We start from the raw sequence: 20,844 nt of genomic DNA on the forward strand, positions 1-20,844 counted from the left end.
GGAAAGGTGAAACAACCTTCGGGAGGAAAGCAGCCTTGGTCCTCAACACCACCTTATCCCCATAAAAAGTTGTATAAGGGGGCTTTACTGATAAGGCCTGCAACTCACTCACTCTCCTTGCTGATGTTATAGCTATCAGGAAGACTGTTTTTAAAACCAAATACCTTAAGGGGCAAGAATGCATAGGTTCAAAAGGGGACCCCATAAGGAAAGTCAGGACCAAGGACAAATCCCATTGCGGCATAACGAATGGCTTTGGAGGATATTTATTTAGAAGACCTTTCAAGAATCTGATAACAATAGGGGATTTAAATAAAGATGGTTGGTCTGGAAGACATATGAAGGCTGACAAGGCCGATAAATAACCCTTAATGGTAGCCACTGCACAACCTTTCTGCGCTAGAGACAGAGCAAAAGACAAAACGTCCAATAGATGAGCATGCAAAGGATCAATCTGCCTCTCTCCACACCACGCAACAAATTTAGACCATCTATTAGCGTAGATAGATTTAGTGGAGTGTCGCCTGGCCGCTAATATAACATCCACTACCTCAGGCGGGAGAGAGAAGGAACTCAGGTTGCCCCGTTCAATCTCCAGGCATGTAGGTGCAGACTCTGGAGGTTGGGGTGTAAAACCTGCCCCTGCGACTGCGAGATGAGGTCTGCCCTGAAAGGGAGACGGAGCGGAGGGCACATTGAGAGTTGGAGAAGGTCGGAGTACCATACCCTCCTTGGCCAATCCGGAGCTATTAGGATGACTAGAGCCCGGTCCTGGCGAATCTTCCTCAATACTCGAGGAATCAAGGGTATGGGAGGAAACGCGTAAAGCAACTGGCCGCACCAGGTTATTTGAAACGCGTCCCCCAACGCTCCCTGCATCGGATACTGGAGGCTGCAGAATAACGGACAATGCGCGTTCTCTCGAGTGGCAAACAGATCTACCCGAGGAAACCCCCACTTCTGGAAGATTAAACGGACTTGATCTGGATGGAGACGCCACTCGTGGTCTGCCGAGAATTGGCGACTGAGACTGTCCGCACGCACGTTCAAGACTCCGGCCAGATGGTTTGCTATCAAGCAAATCTGATGGTCCTTTGCCCAGGACCATAGTCGAAGAGCTTCTCTGCAGAGAAGGTACGACCCCACTCCTCCCTGCTTGTTTATGTACCACATCGTGGTAGTATTGTCCGTTAGGACCTGTACCGACTGACCACGAAGGGAAGGGAGGAAGGCCTTGATAGCCAGACGTACAGCCCGTAACTCTAACAGATTGATGTGAAACATCTGTTCCTCTGGAGACCAAAGGCCTTTGATCTCCAGATCCCCCAGATGAGCTCCCCACCCTAGAGTGGAAGCATCCGTTATGACTGTGGCCACTGGTGGCGACTGCTGGAACGGCTTTCCTTGTGAAAGATTGTTGCTTGCAATCCACCACTTCAAATCCACAGCAGCATATCTGGAGATCTTGACAGTACTCTCTAAATCCCCTTTGTGTTGAGACCACTGCCTTCGGAGGCACCACTGAAGAGCCCTCATGTGCCAGCGAGCATGCGTGACCAACAGAATGCAGGAGGCAAACAGACCGAGCAGACGAAGGACCTTGAGGACTGGAACTACCGCTCCATTTCGAAACATTGGAACCAAATCCTGAATATCTTGAATCCGCTGAGGCGGAGGAAAGGCCCAACCCAATGTTGTATCCAGTACTGCACCTATGAACAGGAGGCGCTGAGAGGGCTCTAGGTGAGATTTGGGCTCGTTCACCGAAAAACCCAGGTCGAACAACAACTGGGTTGTTGACTGCAGATGATGCGACACAAGCTCCGGGGACTTGGCTTTGATCAACCAGTCGTCCAAGTAAGGGAATACTGCTATCCCCTTCCTTCTGAGTTCTGCCGCAACCACCGACATCACCTTCGTGAAGACTCGAGGTGCTGAAGTAAGACCAAACGGAAGGACCGCAAACTGATAGTGCTGCGATCCCACCACAAACCGGAGATACTTCCTGTGTGACTTGAGTATCGGGATATGAAAGTAAGCATCCTGCAAGTCGACAGACACCATCCAGTCTTCCTTGTTCAACGCCAAAAGCACCTGTGCTAGGGTCAGCATCTTGAACTTTTCCTGCTTGAGGAACCAATTCAAGATCCTCAGGTCCAGGATTGGTCTCAAACGACCATCCTTCTTGGGAATCAGGAAATACCTTGAGTAACATCCTCGACCCCTTTCCTGCTCTGGGACCAACTCCACCGCGCCCTTTGAAAGGAGGGCTTGTACCTCCTGTTCTAGCAACAGGAGGTGTTCTTCTGAACAATAAGAAGGGCAGGGCGGGATGAGGGGCGGGAACTCCCGAAAGGGAAGGGTGTAGCCTTTTCCCACAATACTGAGAACCCAAGTGTCCATTGTAACAGTCTTCCATTTGGTGAGAAAATGCTGTAATCTTCCCCCTACAGGAGAGGAGTGAGTGGGAAATGGTGGAAGCCTAAGGCTGCTTCCCCTGCTGCACCCCGCCAGAGGATGAGGAAGAGGCAGAGTGCTGCTGAGAGGCTCCTCTGGTGCGGACCCTACCTTTCCCTCTAAAAGATCTATAGGGATGGGAAGAGGCAGGTTGCTGATATCTTCCCCGAAAGGAAGAGGAGGAAGAGCCACGCCCAAATCCACGAAACCTCCTGAAAAATCTGGAAGAGGCCGTGGAAGAAGGAGCTTGGAGCCCTAACGACTTAGCCGTGGCCCTGCTCTCCTTAAAACGTTCCAAGTCCGAATCAGCCTTGGCTCCAAACAGCTTGTCCCCATCAAACGGGAGATCCAACAATGTGGACTGTACATCCGCAGAAAAGCCCGAGTTACGGAGCCAGGCCTGCCTCCTTGCCACCACAGTTGTGCCCATTGCTCTGGCTACCGAGTCGGTCGTATCCAGTCCAGTCTGGATAATCTGGGTCGCAGCAGCCTGGGCATTTGAAACAAAATCCAAAAGACCCTGGGGAAGCTCTGTAAATGATGAGGAAATGTCATCCATCAGAGCATGAATATACCTCCCCAGGATACAGGTTGCGTTGGTGGCCTTCAATGCCAGACTGCAGGACGAAAAAATCTTCTTGGACTGCGCCTCCAGTTTCTTTGAATCTCTGTCCTCAGGCACCGTCCGGAAAGAACCAGGCGCTGACTTGGATGAACAGGAGGCCTGCACCACCAAGCTCTCTGGCGTAGGGTGCCTAGACAGAAAACCAGGGTCAGTTGGAGCCGCCCGATACCTCCTGGCCACGGCTCTGTGAACTGCTGGGGAAGATGCCGGCCTCTTCCACACCTCTAACACCGGATCCAGCAGAGCGTCATTAAATGGCAAAAGAGGCTCCGCCGCAGCTGAGGCCGGATGTAGCACCTCTGTTAGAAGGTTTTGTTTAGCCTCCACCACCGGCAAAGGCAGGTCCAAAAAACTAGCTGCCTTCCATACCACTGCGTGAAAGGAAGCAGCCTCCTCAGTATATTCTCCCGGAGACGAAAGATCCCACTCAGGGGAAGTGTCCAGCCCACTGGCCGACTCCAGACCACACAGCCCATCACCCGAGTCCTCTAGCTCTCCTTCCTCCAGGGCTCGTTGGTACTCCTGCTCCTCTAATACACGGAGATCACGTCTCCTCGAATGAAGCCGTTGTTCAATACGCGGAGACGACAATGCCTCCGCCGAAGTCGAAGATCGGCGCCGATCTTCAGAAGCCACCGACGCCGCGTCCGGCGCCACAGGTAACTTCGGCGCCGACGAAAGAGCAGTCGAAGCAGATGGACCCACCGGAGTCACAGGCCGAAATCCCGACGTCGACGGAATGGAAATCCCCGGGGCCAATCCCTCTGAAGCCACCGGAGCGGCCACCGGCGCCGACACCGGCGCCGAGCCCACGTTCCCAAAAGGGAGAAAGGGCATAAAGGGTGCCGGCCGAAGAGGCGCAGGATCACCCAATGAAAAGGCCAAAGGCCCAGCCGGAGCACCCCCTGGAGCCATCTGTTGGAAGATGGCATACATCGCATTCAAGAATGCTGAACTATCGGCTCCAGGGGTGGGAAAAGCCGGATACTGGGGTGCCTGTCTCGGAGGCGACCCCGACGCCGGCCTCGACGTCTGCGACGCCGGAGATAACACCTGAGGCTCCAATACCTCAATCACCGACGCCTGTCCAGGTGAAGTCGGAGACGCCGGAGAGGGCAACGGCGTCGAAGGATGCGGCGTAACCGTGGGACTGATCTCCCATGTCCTTCGGCGCCGATCCGAAGACCTGGAACTAGTCTCCTTTGAATGACGCCGAGATTCTCTACGGCGCCGGGAGTCTCGATGACGCCGATGTCTTGGCGAAGAAGACTTCTTGTGATGCTTCTCCTTTTTCGATTTTGCCATAAACAGCTTCGCCTCACGTTCCTTGAGGGCTTTTGGATTCATGTGCTGGCATGAATCACAAGTCGAGACGTCATGGTCGGAGCTCAAACACCAAAGGCAGTCGGAATGAGGATCCGTCACTGACATCTTGCCTCCACACTCACGACAAGGCTTGAATCCAGACTTTCTCTGCGACATTATTACCACAGCGAAAGACTACGCAGCAAAAATACACTGTAACCACAAAAGTAACAGTTGCTCCCTCGAAGATAACCGTTTCGAATGCACGGAAAAAAGGGAACTGACGTCGGCACGTCGTCGAGGACCTCTTATTGCCTGTATGACGTCAGACGGCGTCGCGTGGGCTAGAGTGACGTCCTCGTCGACGTGCAGAGACTAGGAAGAAGATTTCCGTCGAATGCTGGCGCCATGGGAGAATTCATTAGGTGAGGAATCCACAGGTAGTTGTATCCATCAGAACGGCCTATTTCTAATAGGCCGATTTACCCCCAGGGGGGACAGAAATCACTTAGGCACCAAAGATTGGTCTGTGTGTATGTGTGTGTTTTGTTTGGGGAGGCAGCCCCTTGGGCAAGGGTCACTCCCCACGGGGGCACATTACAGTTTGCCATATCTGCCCCCCTTCCAAAAACACGTCAGTTTTCTTTGGGAAAATGTGATGTGCCCATGTTGCGTTTCCTGTCGCGGGCATTAGGCCTACTCATTCAAGTGAGGTACCATTTTTATCGGGAGACTTGTGTAAACATAGAATAGCACAACAAGTGTTATTGCCCCTTTTGTTTCTCTACATTTTCTCCTTCCAAATGTAAGACAGTGTGTAAAAAAGACTTCTATTTGAGAAATGCTCTGTAATTCACATGCTAGTATGGGGACACCAGAATTCAGAGATGTGCAAATAGCTACTGCTTCCACCCCTGACCCCATCCAGTGACGTCTGATGATGTCAGCGCGCGATCGCGTGCTGACCTCCTCAGAGGCCGCCCCACTGCGCTGGAAGCTCAGCTTCCAGCACGGATCTTCTATTTCTCTTCTGATTGTGTGATGGGGGCTTGAGAGGCTTCAAAGGGAAGGAAAGGAATTTCCTTCCCTTTGATGTCTCTCAGAGCATTTCATCAGCCGGATCGTAGACACCAGGGATCACTTTTGATTGTGGAATTGGCATTAGTGGAGCGACCCCTTTGGCATGGGTCGCTCCCCAGGGGGCAATTATTTTCAAGGCCTCTTCTGCCCCCAGGGGGAGCGGAAACTTTTAGGCACCAGGGATATTTTTTTTTGTTTTTGTTTTTTAGAGGTGGGGAGCGAGAACTTAGGCAAGGGTCGCTCCCCTAGGGGGCAAATTATATTTAGGTCATTTCTGCCCCCCTTGGGCACAGATCGGCCTATTTTTATTAGGCCACTCTGCCCCCAAGGGGGGCAGAAACCACTAGACACCAGGGAGTTTTTTTTAAGGGCAATTTCACGCAAGGGGAGCGACTCCTTAGGCAAAGGTTTAGGCCTTTTCTTCCCCCCTTTGGGGCAGATTGGCTTATTTTAATTAGGCCGATCTGTCCCCAAGGGAAACAGAAACTACTAGGCACCAGGGATTTTTTTTTATTGTTTTACAGATAGGGAGTGACCCCTTAGGCAAGGGCCGCTCCCCTGGGGGGCAAACTTATTTTAGGCTATTTCTGCCCCCCTTGGGGGCAGATCGGCCTATTTCTAATAGGCCGATTTACCCCCAGGGGGGACAGAAATCACTTAGGCACCAAAGATTGGTCTGTGTGTATGTGTGTGTTTTGTTTGGGGAGGCAGCCCCTTGCAAGGGTCACTCCCCACGGGGGCACATTACAGTTTGCCATATCTGCCCCCCTTCCAAAAAACACATCAGTTTTCTTTGGGAAAATGTGATGTGCCCATGTTGCGTTTCCTGTCGCGGGCATTAGGCCTACTCATTCAAGTGAGGTACCATTTTTATCGGGAGACTTGGGTAAACATAGAATAGCACAACAAGTGTTATTGCCCCTTTTGTTTCTCTACATTTTCTCCTTCCAAATGTAAGACAGTGTGTAAAAAAGACTTCTATTTGAGAAATGCTCTGTAATTCACATGCTAGTATGGGGACACCAGAATTCAGAGATGTGCAAATAGCTACTGCTTCTCAACACCTTATCCTGTGCCCATTTTGGAAATACAAAGGTTTATTTGATACCTATGTTTCACTCTTCATATTTCAGCAAATGAATTGCTGTATATCCATTATAGAATGAAAACCCATTGCAAGGTGCAGCTCATTTATTGGCTCTGGGTACCTAGGGTTCTTGAGGAACTTACAAGCCGTATATATATCCCCACAACCAGAAGAGTCCAGCAGACGTAATTATATATTGCTTTAAAAAAATTGACATTGAGGTAAAAAGTTACAGAGTAAAACATGAAGAAAAATGGCAGTTTTTTACATCAAATGTAACTTTTTTTTATTTTAGCTGTTATTTTCTGAAGGAAAACCTTATATGATCTACACAAATGACCCCTTGCTGAATTCAGACTTTTGTCTACTTTTTAGAAATGTTTAGCGCTCCGAGCTCCAGCATTGATTTCATACCCATTTCTGTCACTAACTGGAAGGAGGCTAAAAGCACAATAAATAGTAAAAATGGGGTTTGTCCCAGTAAAATGCTAAACTTGTGTTGAAAATTTTGGTTTTCTGATTCAAGTCTGCCTATTCCTGAAAGCTGGGAAGATGGTGATTTTAGCACAACAAACCCTTTGTTGTTGCCATTTTCAGGAAAAAAACACATGCCTTCTTCTGCAGCCCTTTTTTCCAATTTGTTTTTAAAAAAACGATTTTTTTTGCTGTATTTTGGCTAATTTCTTGGTCTTCTTCAGGGGAACCCACAAAGTCTGGGTACCTCTAGAAACCCTAGGATGTTGGAAAAAAAAGACGCAAATTTACAGTGGGTAGCTTATGTGGACAAAAAGTTATGAGGGCCTAAGTGCAAACTGCCCCAAATAGCCAAAAAAAGGCCTGGCACCTGAGGGGGGAAAAGGCCTGGCAGCGAAAGGTTAAACATTTTCGACCTTCTGGCCAAATGGGCATAAATAAACATGCTTGGACTCACCACCTTGACTCTGAGTACTAATTCTACATGACAAATCATTACAAGTTGTAAGCTTGGAATCTTACACTCGGATACAATGTGGGTGTTCAACTCCATTACATTACAGCCCTAAGGCAGGGTACATTACATTATATGTGAGGGCATATATACATGTGCAAATATGCCCCTACTATGTCTTTGTCGATTTCTAGACATGGTAAGTGTACGGGGAAACCATTTTAAATGCATTTGCTGGACACTGGTCACCAAGAGTTCCCCAGCTACATGATCTGGATCCCAGGATGTTTGGTGTCAAGCATCTCAGAATAATAAACCCTCACTGACCCCAGGAATGGATTTATTAAAGAATGCACACAAAGAGCACATTAGAGGTGCCCCCTGAAAACCTACCAGCTACTAGTGTGTTGAATGACTGGTCCTGACCAGTTCAGCCACAACAGATGCATTTCTGGCCCCCCAAAGTGAGAGTTGCCATTCTCGAGGGCCTGAGACAAAAGCTGCACTCAGCTGAGGTGTGACCTCCTTTCCCAGGCAGGATGGACATTTCAGGGTGGGGAGATTCAAAGGCCTTGCTGCTTTTGTAATATGACCCAGGCCTCTCCAAATGACAGAGATGACCAACCTCCGTCCTGACCCAACTTTTGGCGGCAGCACAGGCAGGAAAATTAATTAAATGAGGAGGAGTGCCCACTTCATACCAGTCCCATCCCTAAGGTGGACGAGCTGAAGTGGACACTATTTTTCAAATTCTTCCATCCTACTTGGAAGAAGTTAGGCCACTAAGGTTAGGGTTATTCCCACTTCCCAGCGGAAGTGGTCATAAGTATGCAATCACCCTAAAGGTGGTCCGCCAATTGGCTACACCCAGGCACTGCCTATAACGCCCCTAAATTGAGAATTTAGGTGTCACCCCTGAACCCTAGAACTCAGATTTCGACAACCTAAGAAGACCCGGACAAAGAAGAGTTGCACCTGCAGAAGAGGAAAAGAAGAATCAGCTGACCTGGAACCAGCCCCTTTGGTCTGCCTGCTGACATCGAAGGATACTGCATAAAAAGCCAACATGCTCAGCTTTCAATAAAGACTTGAGTCTCCCATGTCCAGCAGAGTTGCCCTTCAAGAAGAAACTCAGAAGAAAAGACTCCACAGCTGCTGGCCCCTGGAAACCCAACACCAGAAGTGACCACTGCATCTGACGTTCAGGACCTGAGGTGAAGCCAACTGACAGTGCCAACGAAGGTCTCCAGCTGCCCAGAGACCGAGTCCAGTGTGGTCTCACCCATTTGGACATTCCTGAGACGCCTGCAGCCTCTGCACACAGCAACCACTGCATCTGTGACTCCTGACCCCAGCTGAGGTGGGTCACCAGTGCCAACGATGTCCACAGGCTCCCAGGAGCTTGAGTCCACCCTGGGTCCACCCCTGCCGGACTGCGCACGACGCCTGCAGCCTCAACATACAGGACCTCCTGACCATAAGTGCTCCCAGACATAAAAACCCAGCACCTATGGTCACCCCTGTATCATTCACCCCTGAGCACAGAAGAGGACCAAAGGTGACCCTACGTCCCCTCGCACCCCAAGTCTACTACCTACCTGCTTGTTGTCCCTGACTGGCTTCCTAACCAGAGCCTACAGCCTGTCTTCATGAGGACCAAACTCCCATAGGAAACCATTGGGAATCTGACGCCTTACTGCACCCTGTACCTGGCCGCCCCAGTGCCACACAGTGTGACATGTTAGTGTGGTTCTGATCAGTGTCCAGTACTTACCTTAACTTCCTGCGATTGGCTTTGTAAGTAGTTGTCAACCCAGTGATTGTTGAACATTGTTTTCCTCCATAGGATTACATTGGGAGTGTTGATTTCTGAAACTATAAAATATTTATGCTTAATAGTCTAGTTACCTGATTACAAAGATATTGGGTTTGAAGCATATATAAAAAGAAGTATGATTTTTCTAAATCGGTCTTGGATTTATTCTTTGATTGTGTGTCCCATTTATTGCTTCCGTGAGTACACCAAATGCTTAACACTACCCTCTGATAAGCCTAACTGCTCACCCACACTACCACAAATAGAGCATTAGTTCTATCTACATTTGCCTCTGAAATACCAATTGGGGATCCACTTGACTCTCTGCACAGTGTACTTTAGTTTAGTGAACTATATAGAGCGCCAGCTTCCTACACAAGATAATCATCATATTTTGAGAACAGCACCCACCAGCAAAAACAAAACAAAACATGAGAGCAATGTGAGAAAAGAAGACTAGGCAAAAGAAAATAAAACTTTGCAGGTTTGTTTCTCCTGCTGGGCACATTTTTGCCAGTCACACGCCTTTTGTTTGTAGGGCCCCAGAAGTTCAAAAGAAGTACCTCAATCACATTGTGAGCAGCGGACGGGCACTGATTAAGTTACATCAATCAGTGCTTGTTTCCTGCTCCACAGACAAGAACGGAAATGATGCTTGGCCTGCAGTGACGAATTACAAGGCTTTAAAGAAGAGGGCCACGCAAGCCAGCAAATAGTAGCACATGCTCTTGCAGGCTTCACCCTAAAAAGTGCCTCTACAAGTGTGAAAGCACAGACAGGAAGAAGTATTTTGTCCATGGTCCATGTCATGGACACACATAGAGACACAGGAGGAAGCTGGAGGGGAGGAGAAGACACTATCCAATGAGAAGCAGAGAAAATGAGAATTATGTGAGAGCCAATCAGTGGTAAGTAAAGGTGAGTAATGGGTTGGTTCTGCACTCCTTTTAGGATTTTTTTCTTTACATGAGATTTTGCAAGAACATCACAAGCGCTGTGCAGGCAAAACCTAGAAAGGTCAACAGACCTAGACAAATATGTGTGAAACATAACTCCAGGGCAACAGAACAGGCTCCATGGTTGATCAGACTATCAAAGCAACAAGCCGGCATTAGGGTTGCTACCCGGCCAAAGTTTGTTTACCAAACAATATTGCCTGTGTGTGATTCTCATGATTTAGGGCACGTGCATCACTCTACTGGACATACCCCTTTAAGAGGTTTGTCCCGCCCCTTTTTACAGCCCCCCCCAATTTTTTTTCATCCCACTTAAAGCCCTGTTTAAAATATTTTAGAAATAAATGCGTGAGGAAATAGTCCTTGGGCCTATTTATTGCGTGGGGTCCTGTGCTTCTTCCTTTTGGTTAGACTGGTCCCGGCCTTCAGTTAATCAGTATACATTGTAACGTTCTAACATATTTGCAGCATTGCAAAATATATGCACACATTTTAAAATGTGATCACGATGAGTGGCCGCCAATTTTCACGAAGTGTATTTATTAATAGTTTATTTATATGAAATGTTGAGTATATGTTTGACTAATGTAGTAATATGTAATATTGAGAGCTATGCATTGTGTATTAGCTTTATTTATTGCAGGCTTTAAATTAGCGGAGGTCTTGGCCTAGTTGCCAGGCCTAACGGCAAGCTGTATTTCTTAACGTTTAATAAATGGCTGTCCTAAGGAATTAAACTGTGATTTTTCAATTGTATTGTGTAAATGTGCTCATAGCTTAAAGTCTTTCTCATGAGAATCGACTGCCAGGAGATGCAGTTCTTGCTAAATTTAACATTATGAGTATAATATTGTACTCTCAACTGATCAGTGGGTCTGTCCTGATAAAGCCACCAAGACCATCTGCGGAGTACCCCAAGGATCCTCTCCCCACCCCACCTGTTTCAACATCTACATGGCTTCGCTCGCCAACATCGTCCGATCCCACGGCCTTAACATTGTCTACTCGGATGACACACAACTGATCTTCTCACTCACAAAGGACCCCGCCACCGCCAAAACCAATCTCCACAACGGACTTCATGCCATTGCCAATTGCATGGTGGTAAGCCGCCTCAAGCTGAACTTGGATAAGACTGAGATCCTCATCCTCAGCTCCAACAGATCAGCATGGGACGACTCCTGGTGGCCTGCCACAGTAGGAGCCGCTCCAACTACTACCACCACCCACGCACGCAACCTCGGCTTCATACTGGACTCCTCGCTCACCATGACCCAGCAAGTCAACGCCATCTCATCCTCATGTTTCAACACCCTCTGCATGCTTCGGAAGACCTTCAGATGGATCCCCATCGAAACCAGAAGAACGATCACCCACGCCCTTATTAGCAGTAGACTGGACTATGGCAATGCACTCTATGCAGGAACAACTGCCAAGCTCCAGAGGAAACTTAAGGGCATTAAGAACGCCTCTGCACGCCTCATCCTTAACCTCCCTCGCCACGAACACATCTCAGCCCACCTCAGAGACCTTCACTGGCTCCCCGTCAACAAGAGGATCATCTTCAAACTCCTGATCCACGCTCACAAGGCTCTCCACGACGCAGGCCTTGCCTACCTCAACGAGCGTCTCATCTTCCACGTTCCCACCCGCCAGCTCCGCTCCGCCAACCTTGCCCTCGCCACCATCCCCCCGTATCCACCGTACCAGAACTGGTGGCAGATCCTTCTCCCACCTTGCCGCCAAAACCAGGAACTCCCTCCCCGTCAACCTACGTCTGACCCAGGACCTCCTGACCTTTAGGACACATCTCAAGACCTGGCTATTCGAACAGTAGCACCCCCCACACACCCGCAGCACCTTGAGACCCTATCAGGTGAGTAGCACACTTAACAAATGATTGATTGATTGATTGAATGTGGGTGTGACTGACTTTCATAGGAGGAGAACAATGAAGACACTGACTGGAGTATAAGCTGCAACAATATTGTTACCTGTCAAACCGGATGATGAGAACATCACAAGAGAAACCAATCAGCGACATGGGAATAGAGGAGTAGTAAAATTCATAGATTTGAAGTTTTAGTTTTATTGGACAAAGTGGGAACATGTGATCCCTTGACCAATAGGGAATTGGGAAGTAGTTTTAGGGAATCTAACTTACCAGGACTGCACCGAGGGAAGACAGCTCATTCTTGCCCATTTTCCATCTTGACAACAGACGTGCTTAACTTTAATACTTAAAGACTTTGCATTTCTGAACTATGATGCTGAATCCTGATGCCTTGCTGACTGAACTGATGTACTGATGACAAAGACTATCTTAGCTTGCTGATCCAATTGAGGAGAGGTATTATTGTACCCATGTGTTTGTTATGCCTATTTGTTTTTCTCTCTGGGTACCAACCACACTGTTTGATAGAGCCATAGTTAGATGTTTTCCAAATTTGTGTTACTAAATTGTTTTCCATGAAGCCCAACATGCTGATGCTAATCTGGTGTTAGTTAAGGTTTTCTTACTCTGCTAATAGGGAATAACAGTTGATGTTTTTTTCTTTGCTGAATCTAAATGTATGTGAAATCGTTTGCGCAATTGTTCTTATTATTAATTTGCACTGTAACCTTAGAATGTGTTGTAGTTCAAGCTTTGATTAGATTGCGTTTCTTTAGCAGATTTGGCCAGCCAGTGTTGTTTCTGTATGTGTATCATTTGATTTTGAGATTAATTTACATGACCTTAGCGTGGTTAATATAGGGAAATAAATATTCTAACTTTTACTAAAGGTGTGGTTATTCATAACTGAAGGGTCATGGTGTGTGACAATTACTGACTCTATTGATTACTAATGCTATTGATTATTGAGGTTATTGATTGATTATTGATTATTGACCTACATGTACTGGAGTTATGGTGGGATCATCTTAACTGCGAGTCAAAAGGTTTATCGACCTATTTGCGTCCCCTTGTTAGTTTACTTATTAAGGTCTGATGCGCTAACAGAGATGGTTTATCTCCTTAAGAGCTCACCATAGATGTCAGGTACAGAGTAACGGGTACTAACAGAGAAGATAGCAGAGACTGATAGTTTGTCTCCCTAAGAGCCCTTCATAGGTGTTCCCAGAGATGGTAGCATAGATGTCTGGAATAGAATAACAGGTGTTAACAGAGATATTAGTAGGATTGATGGTCCCGGAGGTGGTAGCAAGAAGACATAAAGGTCAACAGAGATGGTAGTAGCTTGATGATTTGGTCTTTTGAGAGTTCATTATACTGGGATTTGGATTTTATTTACAGTGATGTTAATAGGAGGTAAAATGTTTCCTTGAGTCCAGAAGTGACTTTCCCAGAATCTCGGATCTTGCTAATGGTTGTTTGAGAATTTTATTGGCGTTCTAGTAATAGTGTGAATGTAGTAGGGTTTTGCGTTTGCGCTTGCACAGCTTATGCAAATCGCAGGTGCATTGTGATGTTTGTGAGGGTTTAGGGAGTTTGCGTACTCCAAATGAAGTTGTAGAAGGAGTGTTCGTACTCCGCAGTGTGAGAGAAGGGAAGTCGTCGAGCTTCACGTGTGTGGTGCTTTGTGCTCAAATATTGTCCACATGGTTGTTGATGTACGGACCCTGTGTGATCTAAGACTCCGGAGTATATTGAAAAGTGTATGAGACACTTGGTTTATGTTGAAATTTGTCTGGTTTAGTAGGTCGATCGGGCGTGGTCGACAAGTCAGAGTGTGAGTCAAAGTGAGTGAAAGAAAATTTAGACTGAGATCTGGTGAGGTCTATGTATACCAGGTCAGACCCACTGATCAATTGAGAGTATAATTTGCGGGTTGAATTTCGCTTTCGAATCAGGGGAACTAAAAAAGGAGTAGCTGTAAGTGCAGGAAGAGCCATCAGTGAAAAATACGTAAAGTTTCTGAAGCGATTGTGTTACCTCTCCTGTAGTAAACCAGCAGATTAGATTTTTGGTTTTGATTAGTGCTTGCAATTTTTGCATTAGTTTTGTGTGAATCAAAGTCTGGAAGGACAAGCCGCAAGACTTTGTCAGCCACAGTATGTGTGAGTGTGACGTCATTGGAGCCGTGCTGGCATAGGTCGGTTAGTAAGAATGGTCGCGCACGGATTGGCAGTCGTCCGTGAAAGGCAATTGGTTGAAAAAGTGGGTGAAGAGAATTCTGGGATTAAAAGTCACTTCCTGATTTGATTTTGAATAACAAAAAGGTCAAAAAGATTACATTTTTCAAAGCTTTAAAGAGTGCCCCAAGGGGAGATACGTACGTTACAGCGAGTACAGGGGAAGCTACACCACCAGTAGGTACACCAGCTTACATTGTAATGAAAGAGAAGGGTGATGCGTCATGTATTTGGCTAAAGCAATGGTGCAAAGTGACTGAGAAGGATGGGAATTTAGCATTTCCTGCAAATGGGACGTTCAATTTGTGGGTTTTGGAGCATTTAAGGATGGTGCTATATGAATAGAAGCCCCTTCTGAGACCAGCACAGTTTGAGGCATTAGAGACTTGGGAGCTAGTAGCCAGACAGCAACAGAAATTCAAGAGTATGAGAAAGGGAGAAAAGACCTTAACAGAGGCTAGATGGGACAGTGCTCAGAGGGTTTGGAGGATGGAGACTCGGCACGGAATTAAGTTGTTTCCGGCAATTACACAGGACAACGAGAAGGAAGGAAGGAAGGAAAGCTACTAGAAAGACTAATAGAAGCACATCTGAAAGTAGGGAGGCTAGGAAGTCTTCAACAGTGGAAGAAGAATCAGATGATGATGAGTTCATTTTACAGTAACTGAGAAATTGTCAACCGCCATCTGTGGCACATGAGAGTAATCCGAAACCAGTGCTGATCCTACAGCTCCAACCAGGTTAATAGGATTGTGAGTCTGGTGCAGGTTAATACTAGCCTGCCGCAGAGTCAAGTGCAGGGTAGTCTTAATGTGCCTATTACTCCTGTAGTGCAAAACCAGGTGCAGCCGCCACAGGTTCAGATAATATACTCTGATGTGCCCATTATGGAAATAACTTTGAACTTAATGGTGCCTACAGAACAGGTCGAGACTGATGTTGGTTCAGACAGAACCAACTCCACTTTTATGCCCCAAGGCATGCCAAGATTTACTCCAGTAACAGGGACACAGTCAGATATGTCTCCAATGATGAATCAGAACATGGGAGTTACTCTCCCACAGACCTTCAGCACCAGACCAACCCCAGATGCTATATCTTTACCTATTACTGTTGGTCCAGCCGTACCCCTATTTGCACAGAAGAAACCTACTGTAAGTGAACTGAGTGTCATGACACAGAATGTGATGAGGGGAGGACATAATGAAAATGCTCGAGTAGTCTCTGCTGTGGGACAGACTTTTGATGGATCAAGATCACTGTTGGACGTTGGTCAATTCGGAGTGCTTCCAGTTACTATGGTAGAGTCAAACGTTAGCCAGAGTTTGAAAATGTTGACACCGCAGACCTAAAATGTAGTTGCACAGCAGGTGCCACCAGTCCAAGCCAGCAACATTTCGTTGCAAGGCTTGATAGCTCAGAAGTTGACTGAATGGTTAGACAAGCTGAATACCCCGCAGAGTGCTCCTAAGGGATAGGATTGTTTGGATTATGCTAGGCTAAGCATGGAAGCGGGTGAGCTTATTGAAGGAACTATGGGTGTGAATAGGTTGGAATCCTACACAGAGGCAGAGTTGGGGTATTTCTGCCCAAAGATTTCAAGGGAGGTGAGTAATGTGCATCAGAAGCTAGCAGACCTGGTGAGAAGTACGGCACAGAAACACAGAAAACTAAGCATTTGAAAGAGAGTTACAGATTAGATTTTGAAGCTAAAGATTTTGAACACATGAGATCAGCCGGAATAAAGGCACACCTTAGGGAATTGCTTCAAAGTGCCCAGACCTGGGAAGCATTAGATAAATGGGAAGGCAGATGGGTAAAGAAAAGAGACAAAAGGAAGAGGGATTCTGTGGAGCTGACTACAAATGTGCAGCAAGGCCAAGATTCAGTAAAGATTTTACCAATGACAGAGATTCCAGGAGGGAATTTTGTTCATGTCCCTTGGAGCAGAAGTGACATTCTATCATTTAGGAATGATTATCCAAAATGGGGGAGAAGCCAGTGAAATGGTACCAACACACAGACAGGTTTGTGAAACTTGCAAAGTGCCTGTATGAGGACTTGAACACATTACTAGAGATAGTAGTCCTAGCTGATCTCTGGATAGAATGTAAGAGGAGCATAGATTGGCCAACAAGCGAACCAGAGAGAGACAAAAATACAGGTGCACTGTCTCCCGAGTTAATTAAATATTACTATAAGGTGATATAATTTTTGAAAATGAGAATTTTGCCCAAGAATATTGATTGGCAGAGGACTGACAGGACAGCTCCGGAAGCAAAGGAGTAGATACATGGGTATTATGAGATGTTGCTACATGCGTTCAAGCATTACAGTGGTACAGAGACAGTTGAAGCGAAGGACATGATTCATTTTGTGGTCAGATTTGTGGAAGGATTGAGACCTGAAATTAGCCAGATGATTAAGAATCATTTGATTTGCTGGCAAGCAAAATTGATTGATGAGTGTAGGAAGGTAGCCTCTTTCTAGCCTTGTTGCCCCCACTTTTGGCCTGTTTGTGAGTATATGTCAGGGTGTTTTTACTGTCTCACTGGGATCCTGCTAGCCAGGGCCCAGTGCTCATAGTAAAAACCCTATGTTGTCAGTATGTTTGACATGTGTCACTGGGATCCTGCTAGCCAGGACCACAGTGCTCATAAGTTTGTGGCCTATATGTGTTCCCTGTGTAGTGCCTAACTGTATCACTGAGGCTCTGCTAACCAGAACCTCAGTGTTTATGCTCTCTCTGCTTTTAAAATTGTCACTTTAGGCTAGTGACTAATTTTACCAATTCGGATTGGCACACTGGAACACCCTTATAATTCCCTAGTATATGGTAACACGGTACCCAGGGTATTGGGGTTCCAGGAGATCCCTATGGGTTGCAGCATTTCTTTTGCCACCCATAGGGAGCTCAGACAATTCTTAAACAGGACTGTCACTGCACCCTGAGTGAAATAACGTCCACGTTATTTCACAGCCATTTTACACTGCACTTAAGTAACTTATAAGTCACCTATATGTCTAACCCTCACTTAGTGAAGGTTAGGTGCAAAGTTACTTAGTGTGAGGGCACCTTGGCACTGGCCAAGGTGCCCCACATTGTTCAGGGCAATTTCCCCGGACTTTGTGAGTGCGGGGAGGCCATTACACACGTGCACTACATATAGGTCAATACCTATATGTAGCGTCACCATGGTAACTCCGAACATGGCCATGTAACATGTCTAGGATCATGGAATTGTCACCCCAATACCATTCTGGTATTGGGGGGACAATTCTATGCATCCCCGGGGCTCCAGCACAGAGCCTGCGTACTGCCAAACTAACTCTCTGGGGTTTTCTCTGCAGCTACTGCTGCTGCCAACCCTCAGACAGGTTTCTGCCCCCCTTGGGCCTGGGAAGCCTAGTCCCAGGAAGGCAGAACAAAGGATTTCCTCTGAGAGAGGGTGTTACACCCTCTCCCTTTGGAAATAGGTGTGAAGGGCCTGAGAGGAGTAGCCTCTCCAGGCCTCTGGAAATGCTTTGAACGGCACAGATGGTGCCCTCCTTGCATAAACCAGTCTACACCGGTTCAGGGATCCCCAGTCCCTGCTCTGGCGCAAAACTGGACAAAGGAAAGGGGAGTGACCACTCCCCTGACCAGTACCTCCCAGGGGAGGTGCCCAGAGCTCCTCCAGTGTGTCCCAGACCTCTGCCATCTTGGATTCAGAGGTGTTGGGGGCACACTGGACTGCTGTGAGTGGCCAGTGCCAGCAGGTGACGTCAGAGACCCCCTCAGATAAGCTCTTACCTCTCTTGGTAGCCAATCCTCCTTTCTCTGTAGCCATACCTCCTTTTCTGGCTATTTAGGGTCTCTCCTCTGGGGTATTCTTCAGATAACAAATGCAAGAGCTCACCAGAGTTCCTCTGCACGTCCCTCTTCGACTTCTGCCAAGGATCGACCGCTGACTGCTCCAGGACGCCTGCAAAACCGCAACAAAGTAGCAAGATGACTACCAGCAACATTGTAGCGCCTCATCCTGCCGGCTTTCTCAACTGTTTCCTGGTGGTGCATGCTCTGGGGGCTGTCTGCCTTCACCCTGCACTGGAAGCCAAGAAGAAATCTCCTGTGGGTCGACGGAATCTTCCCCCTGCTAACGCAGGCACCAAAAGACTGCATCACTGGTCCTCTGGGTCCCCTCTCATCCTGACAAGCGTGGTCCCTGGAACACAGGAGCTAGATCCAAGTGACCCCCACAGTCCAGTGATCCTTCAGTCCAAGTTTGGTGGAGGTAAGTCCTTGCCTCCCCACGCTAGACTGCAAATCTGTGTACTACGTGATTTGCAGCTGCTCCGGCTTCTGTGCACTTCTTCACGGATCCCTTTGTGCACAGCCTAGTCTGGATCCCCAGCACTCCATCCTGCAGTGCTCAACCCTCTGAGTTGGACTCCGACGTCGTGGGACCCTCCTTTGTGGCTCTGAGTCGACCGCTGTCCTCAGATCTTCCAAGTGTCTGCTCCGGTACTTCTGCAGGTGCTGCTGCTTCTATCAGGGCTCTCTGAGTTGCTGAGCGCTCCCTCTGACTCCTCCTCCAAGGAGCAACATCCTGGTCCTTTCTGGTCCCTAGCAGCACCCAAAAACCTCTACTGCGACCCTTGCAGCTAGCAAGGCTTGCTTGCAGTATTTCTGTGTGGAAACACTTCTGCAACATCTAGCACACCGTGGGACATCTTCCATCCAAAGAAGAAGTTCCTAGTTCTTAGATGATATTGCTGTCTTTAGCTCAACCTGGGATGATCACCTGGTCCACCTATGGAAAGTTTTGGAGGCCCTGCAAATGGCAGGCCTCACTATCAAGGCCTCAAAGTGCCAGATAGGGCAGGGGAAAGTGTTTTATCTGGGCCACCTGGTTGGTGGAGAACAAATTGCACCACTACAGGGGAAAATCCAAACTATCATGGATTGGATGCCCCCTACAACACAGACCCAGGTGAGAGCCTTTTTGGGCCTCACAAGGTACTAGAGGAGATTCATCAAGTAATATGGCTCCACAGCAGCCACTCTTAATGATCTCACTAGCAAGAAAATGCCTAAGAAGGTGTTATGGACAGCCAGCAGTCAGAAAGCTTTTGAGGAGCTCAAACAGGCCATGTGCTCTGCACCTGTCCTAAAAAGCCCATGTTACTCCAAGAAATTAATTGTTCAAACTGATGCATCTGAATTAGGGGTAGGGGCAGTACTATCACAACTGACTTCTGAGGGCCAGGATCAACCAGTTGCTTTTATCAGCAGAAGATTGACCCCTAGAGAAAAGCCTGGAATAGAGAGGGAGGCCTTTGCTGTGGTCTGGGCACTGAAAAAGTTGAGACCATACCTGTTTGGGGCTCACTTTATTGTTCAGACAAACCACAAACCTCTAATTTGGCTAAAGCAAATGAAAGGTGAAAACCCTAAATTGTTGAGGTGGTCCATATCTCGACAGGGAATGGACTATACAGTGGAACATAGACCTGGGAGTACCCACTCCAATGCAGATGGACTCTCCAGATATTTCCACTTAGACAATAAAGACTCATCTGGACAAGGCTAGTCTTATTGTCCTTCGTTTAAACGGGGGGGGGTGTAGGAAAGTACCATCTTGCCTGGCATGTTACCCCCATTTTCACTGTATGTATGTTTGTTTTTGACCTTATGTCACTGGGATCCTGCTAGGCAGGACCCCAGTGCTCATAGTGTATGCCCTGTATGTGTTCCCTGTATGGTGCCTAACAGTATCACTGAGGCTCTGCTAACCAGAACCTCAGTGTTTATGCTCTCTCTGCTTTCTAAATTTGTCACTGCAGGCTAGTGACTAAATTTAACAATTCTCATTGGCACACTGGTACACTCATATAATCCCCTTGTATATGGTACTTAGGTACCCAGGGTATTGGGGTTCCAGGAGATCCCTATGGGCTGCAGCATTTCTTTTGCCACCCATAGGGAGCACAGACAATTCTTACACAGGCCTGCCACTGCAGCCTGAGTGAAATAACGTCCACGTTATTTCACAGCCATTTTTCACTGCACATAAGTAACTTATAAGTCACCTTTATGTCTAACCCTCACTTGGTCAAGGTTGGGTGCCCTGTTACTTAGTGTATGGGCACCCTGGCACTAGCCAAGGTGCCCCAACATTGTCCAGGGCAAATTCCCCGAACTTTGTGAGTGCGGGATGCCATGTAACATGTCTAAGATCATGGAATTGTCACCCCAATACCATTCTGGTATTGGGGGGACAATTTCATGATCCCCCGGGTCTCTAGCACGGAACCCGGGTGCTGCCAAACTGCCTTTCCGGGGTTTCCACTGCAGCTGCTGCCAACCCCTCAGACAGGATTCTGCCCTCCTGGGGTCTGGGCAGCCCCGGCCCAGGAAGGCAGAACAAAGGATTTCCTCTGAGAGAGGGTGTTACACTCTCTCTCCCTTTGGAA

This window comes from Pleurodeles waltl, chromosome 1_2 (assembly GCF_031143425.1).
Source record: "Pleurodeles waltl isolate 20211129_DDA chromosome 1_2, aPleWal1.hap1.20221129, whole genome shotgun sequence".
Classification (NCBI taxonomy): Eukaryota; Metazoa; Chordata; class Amphibia; order Caudata; family Salamandridae; genus Pleurodeles; species Pleurodeles waltl.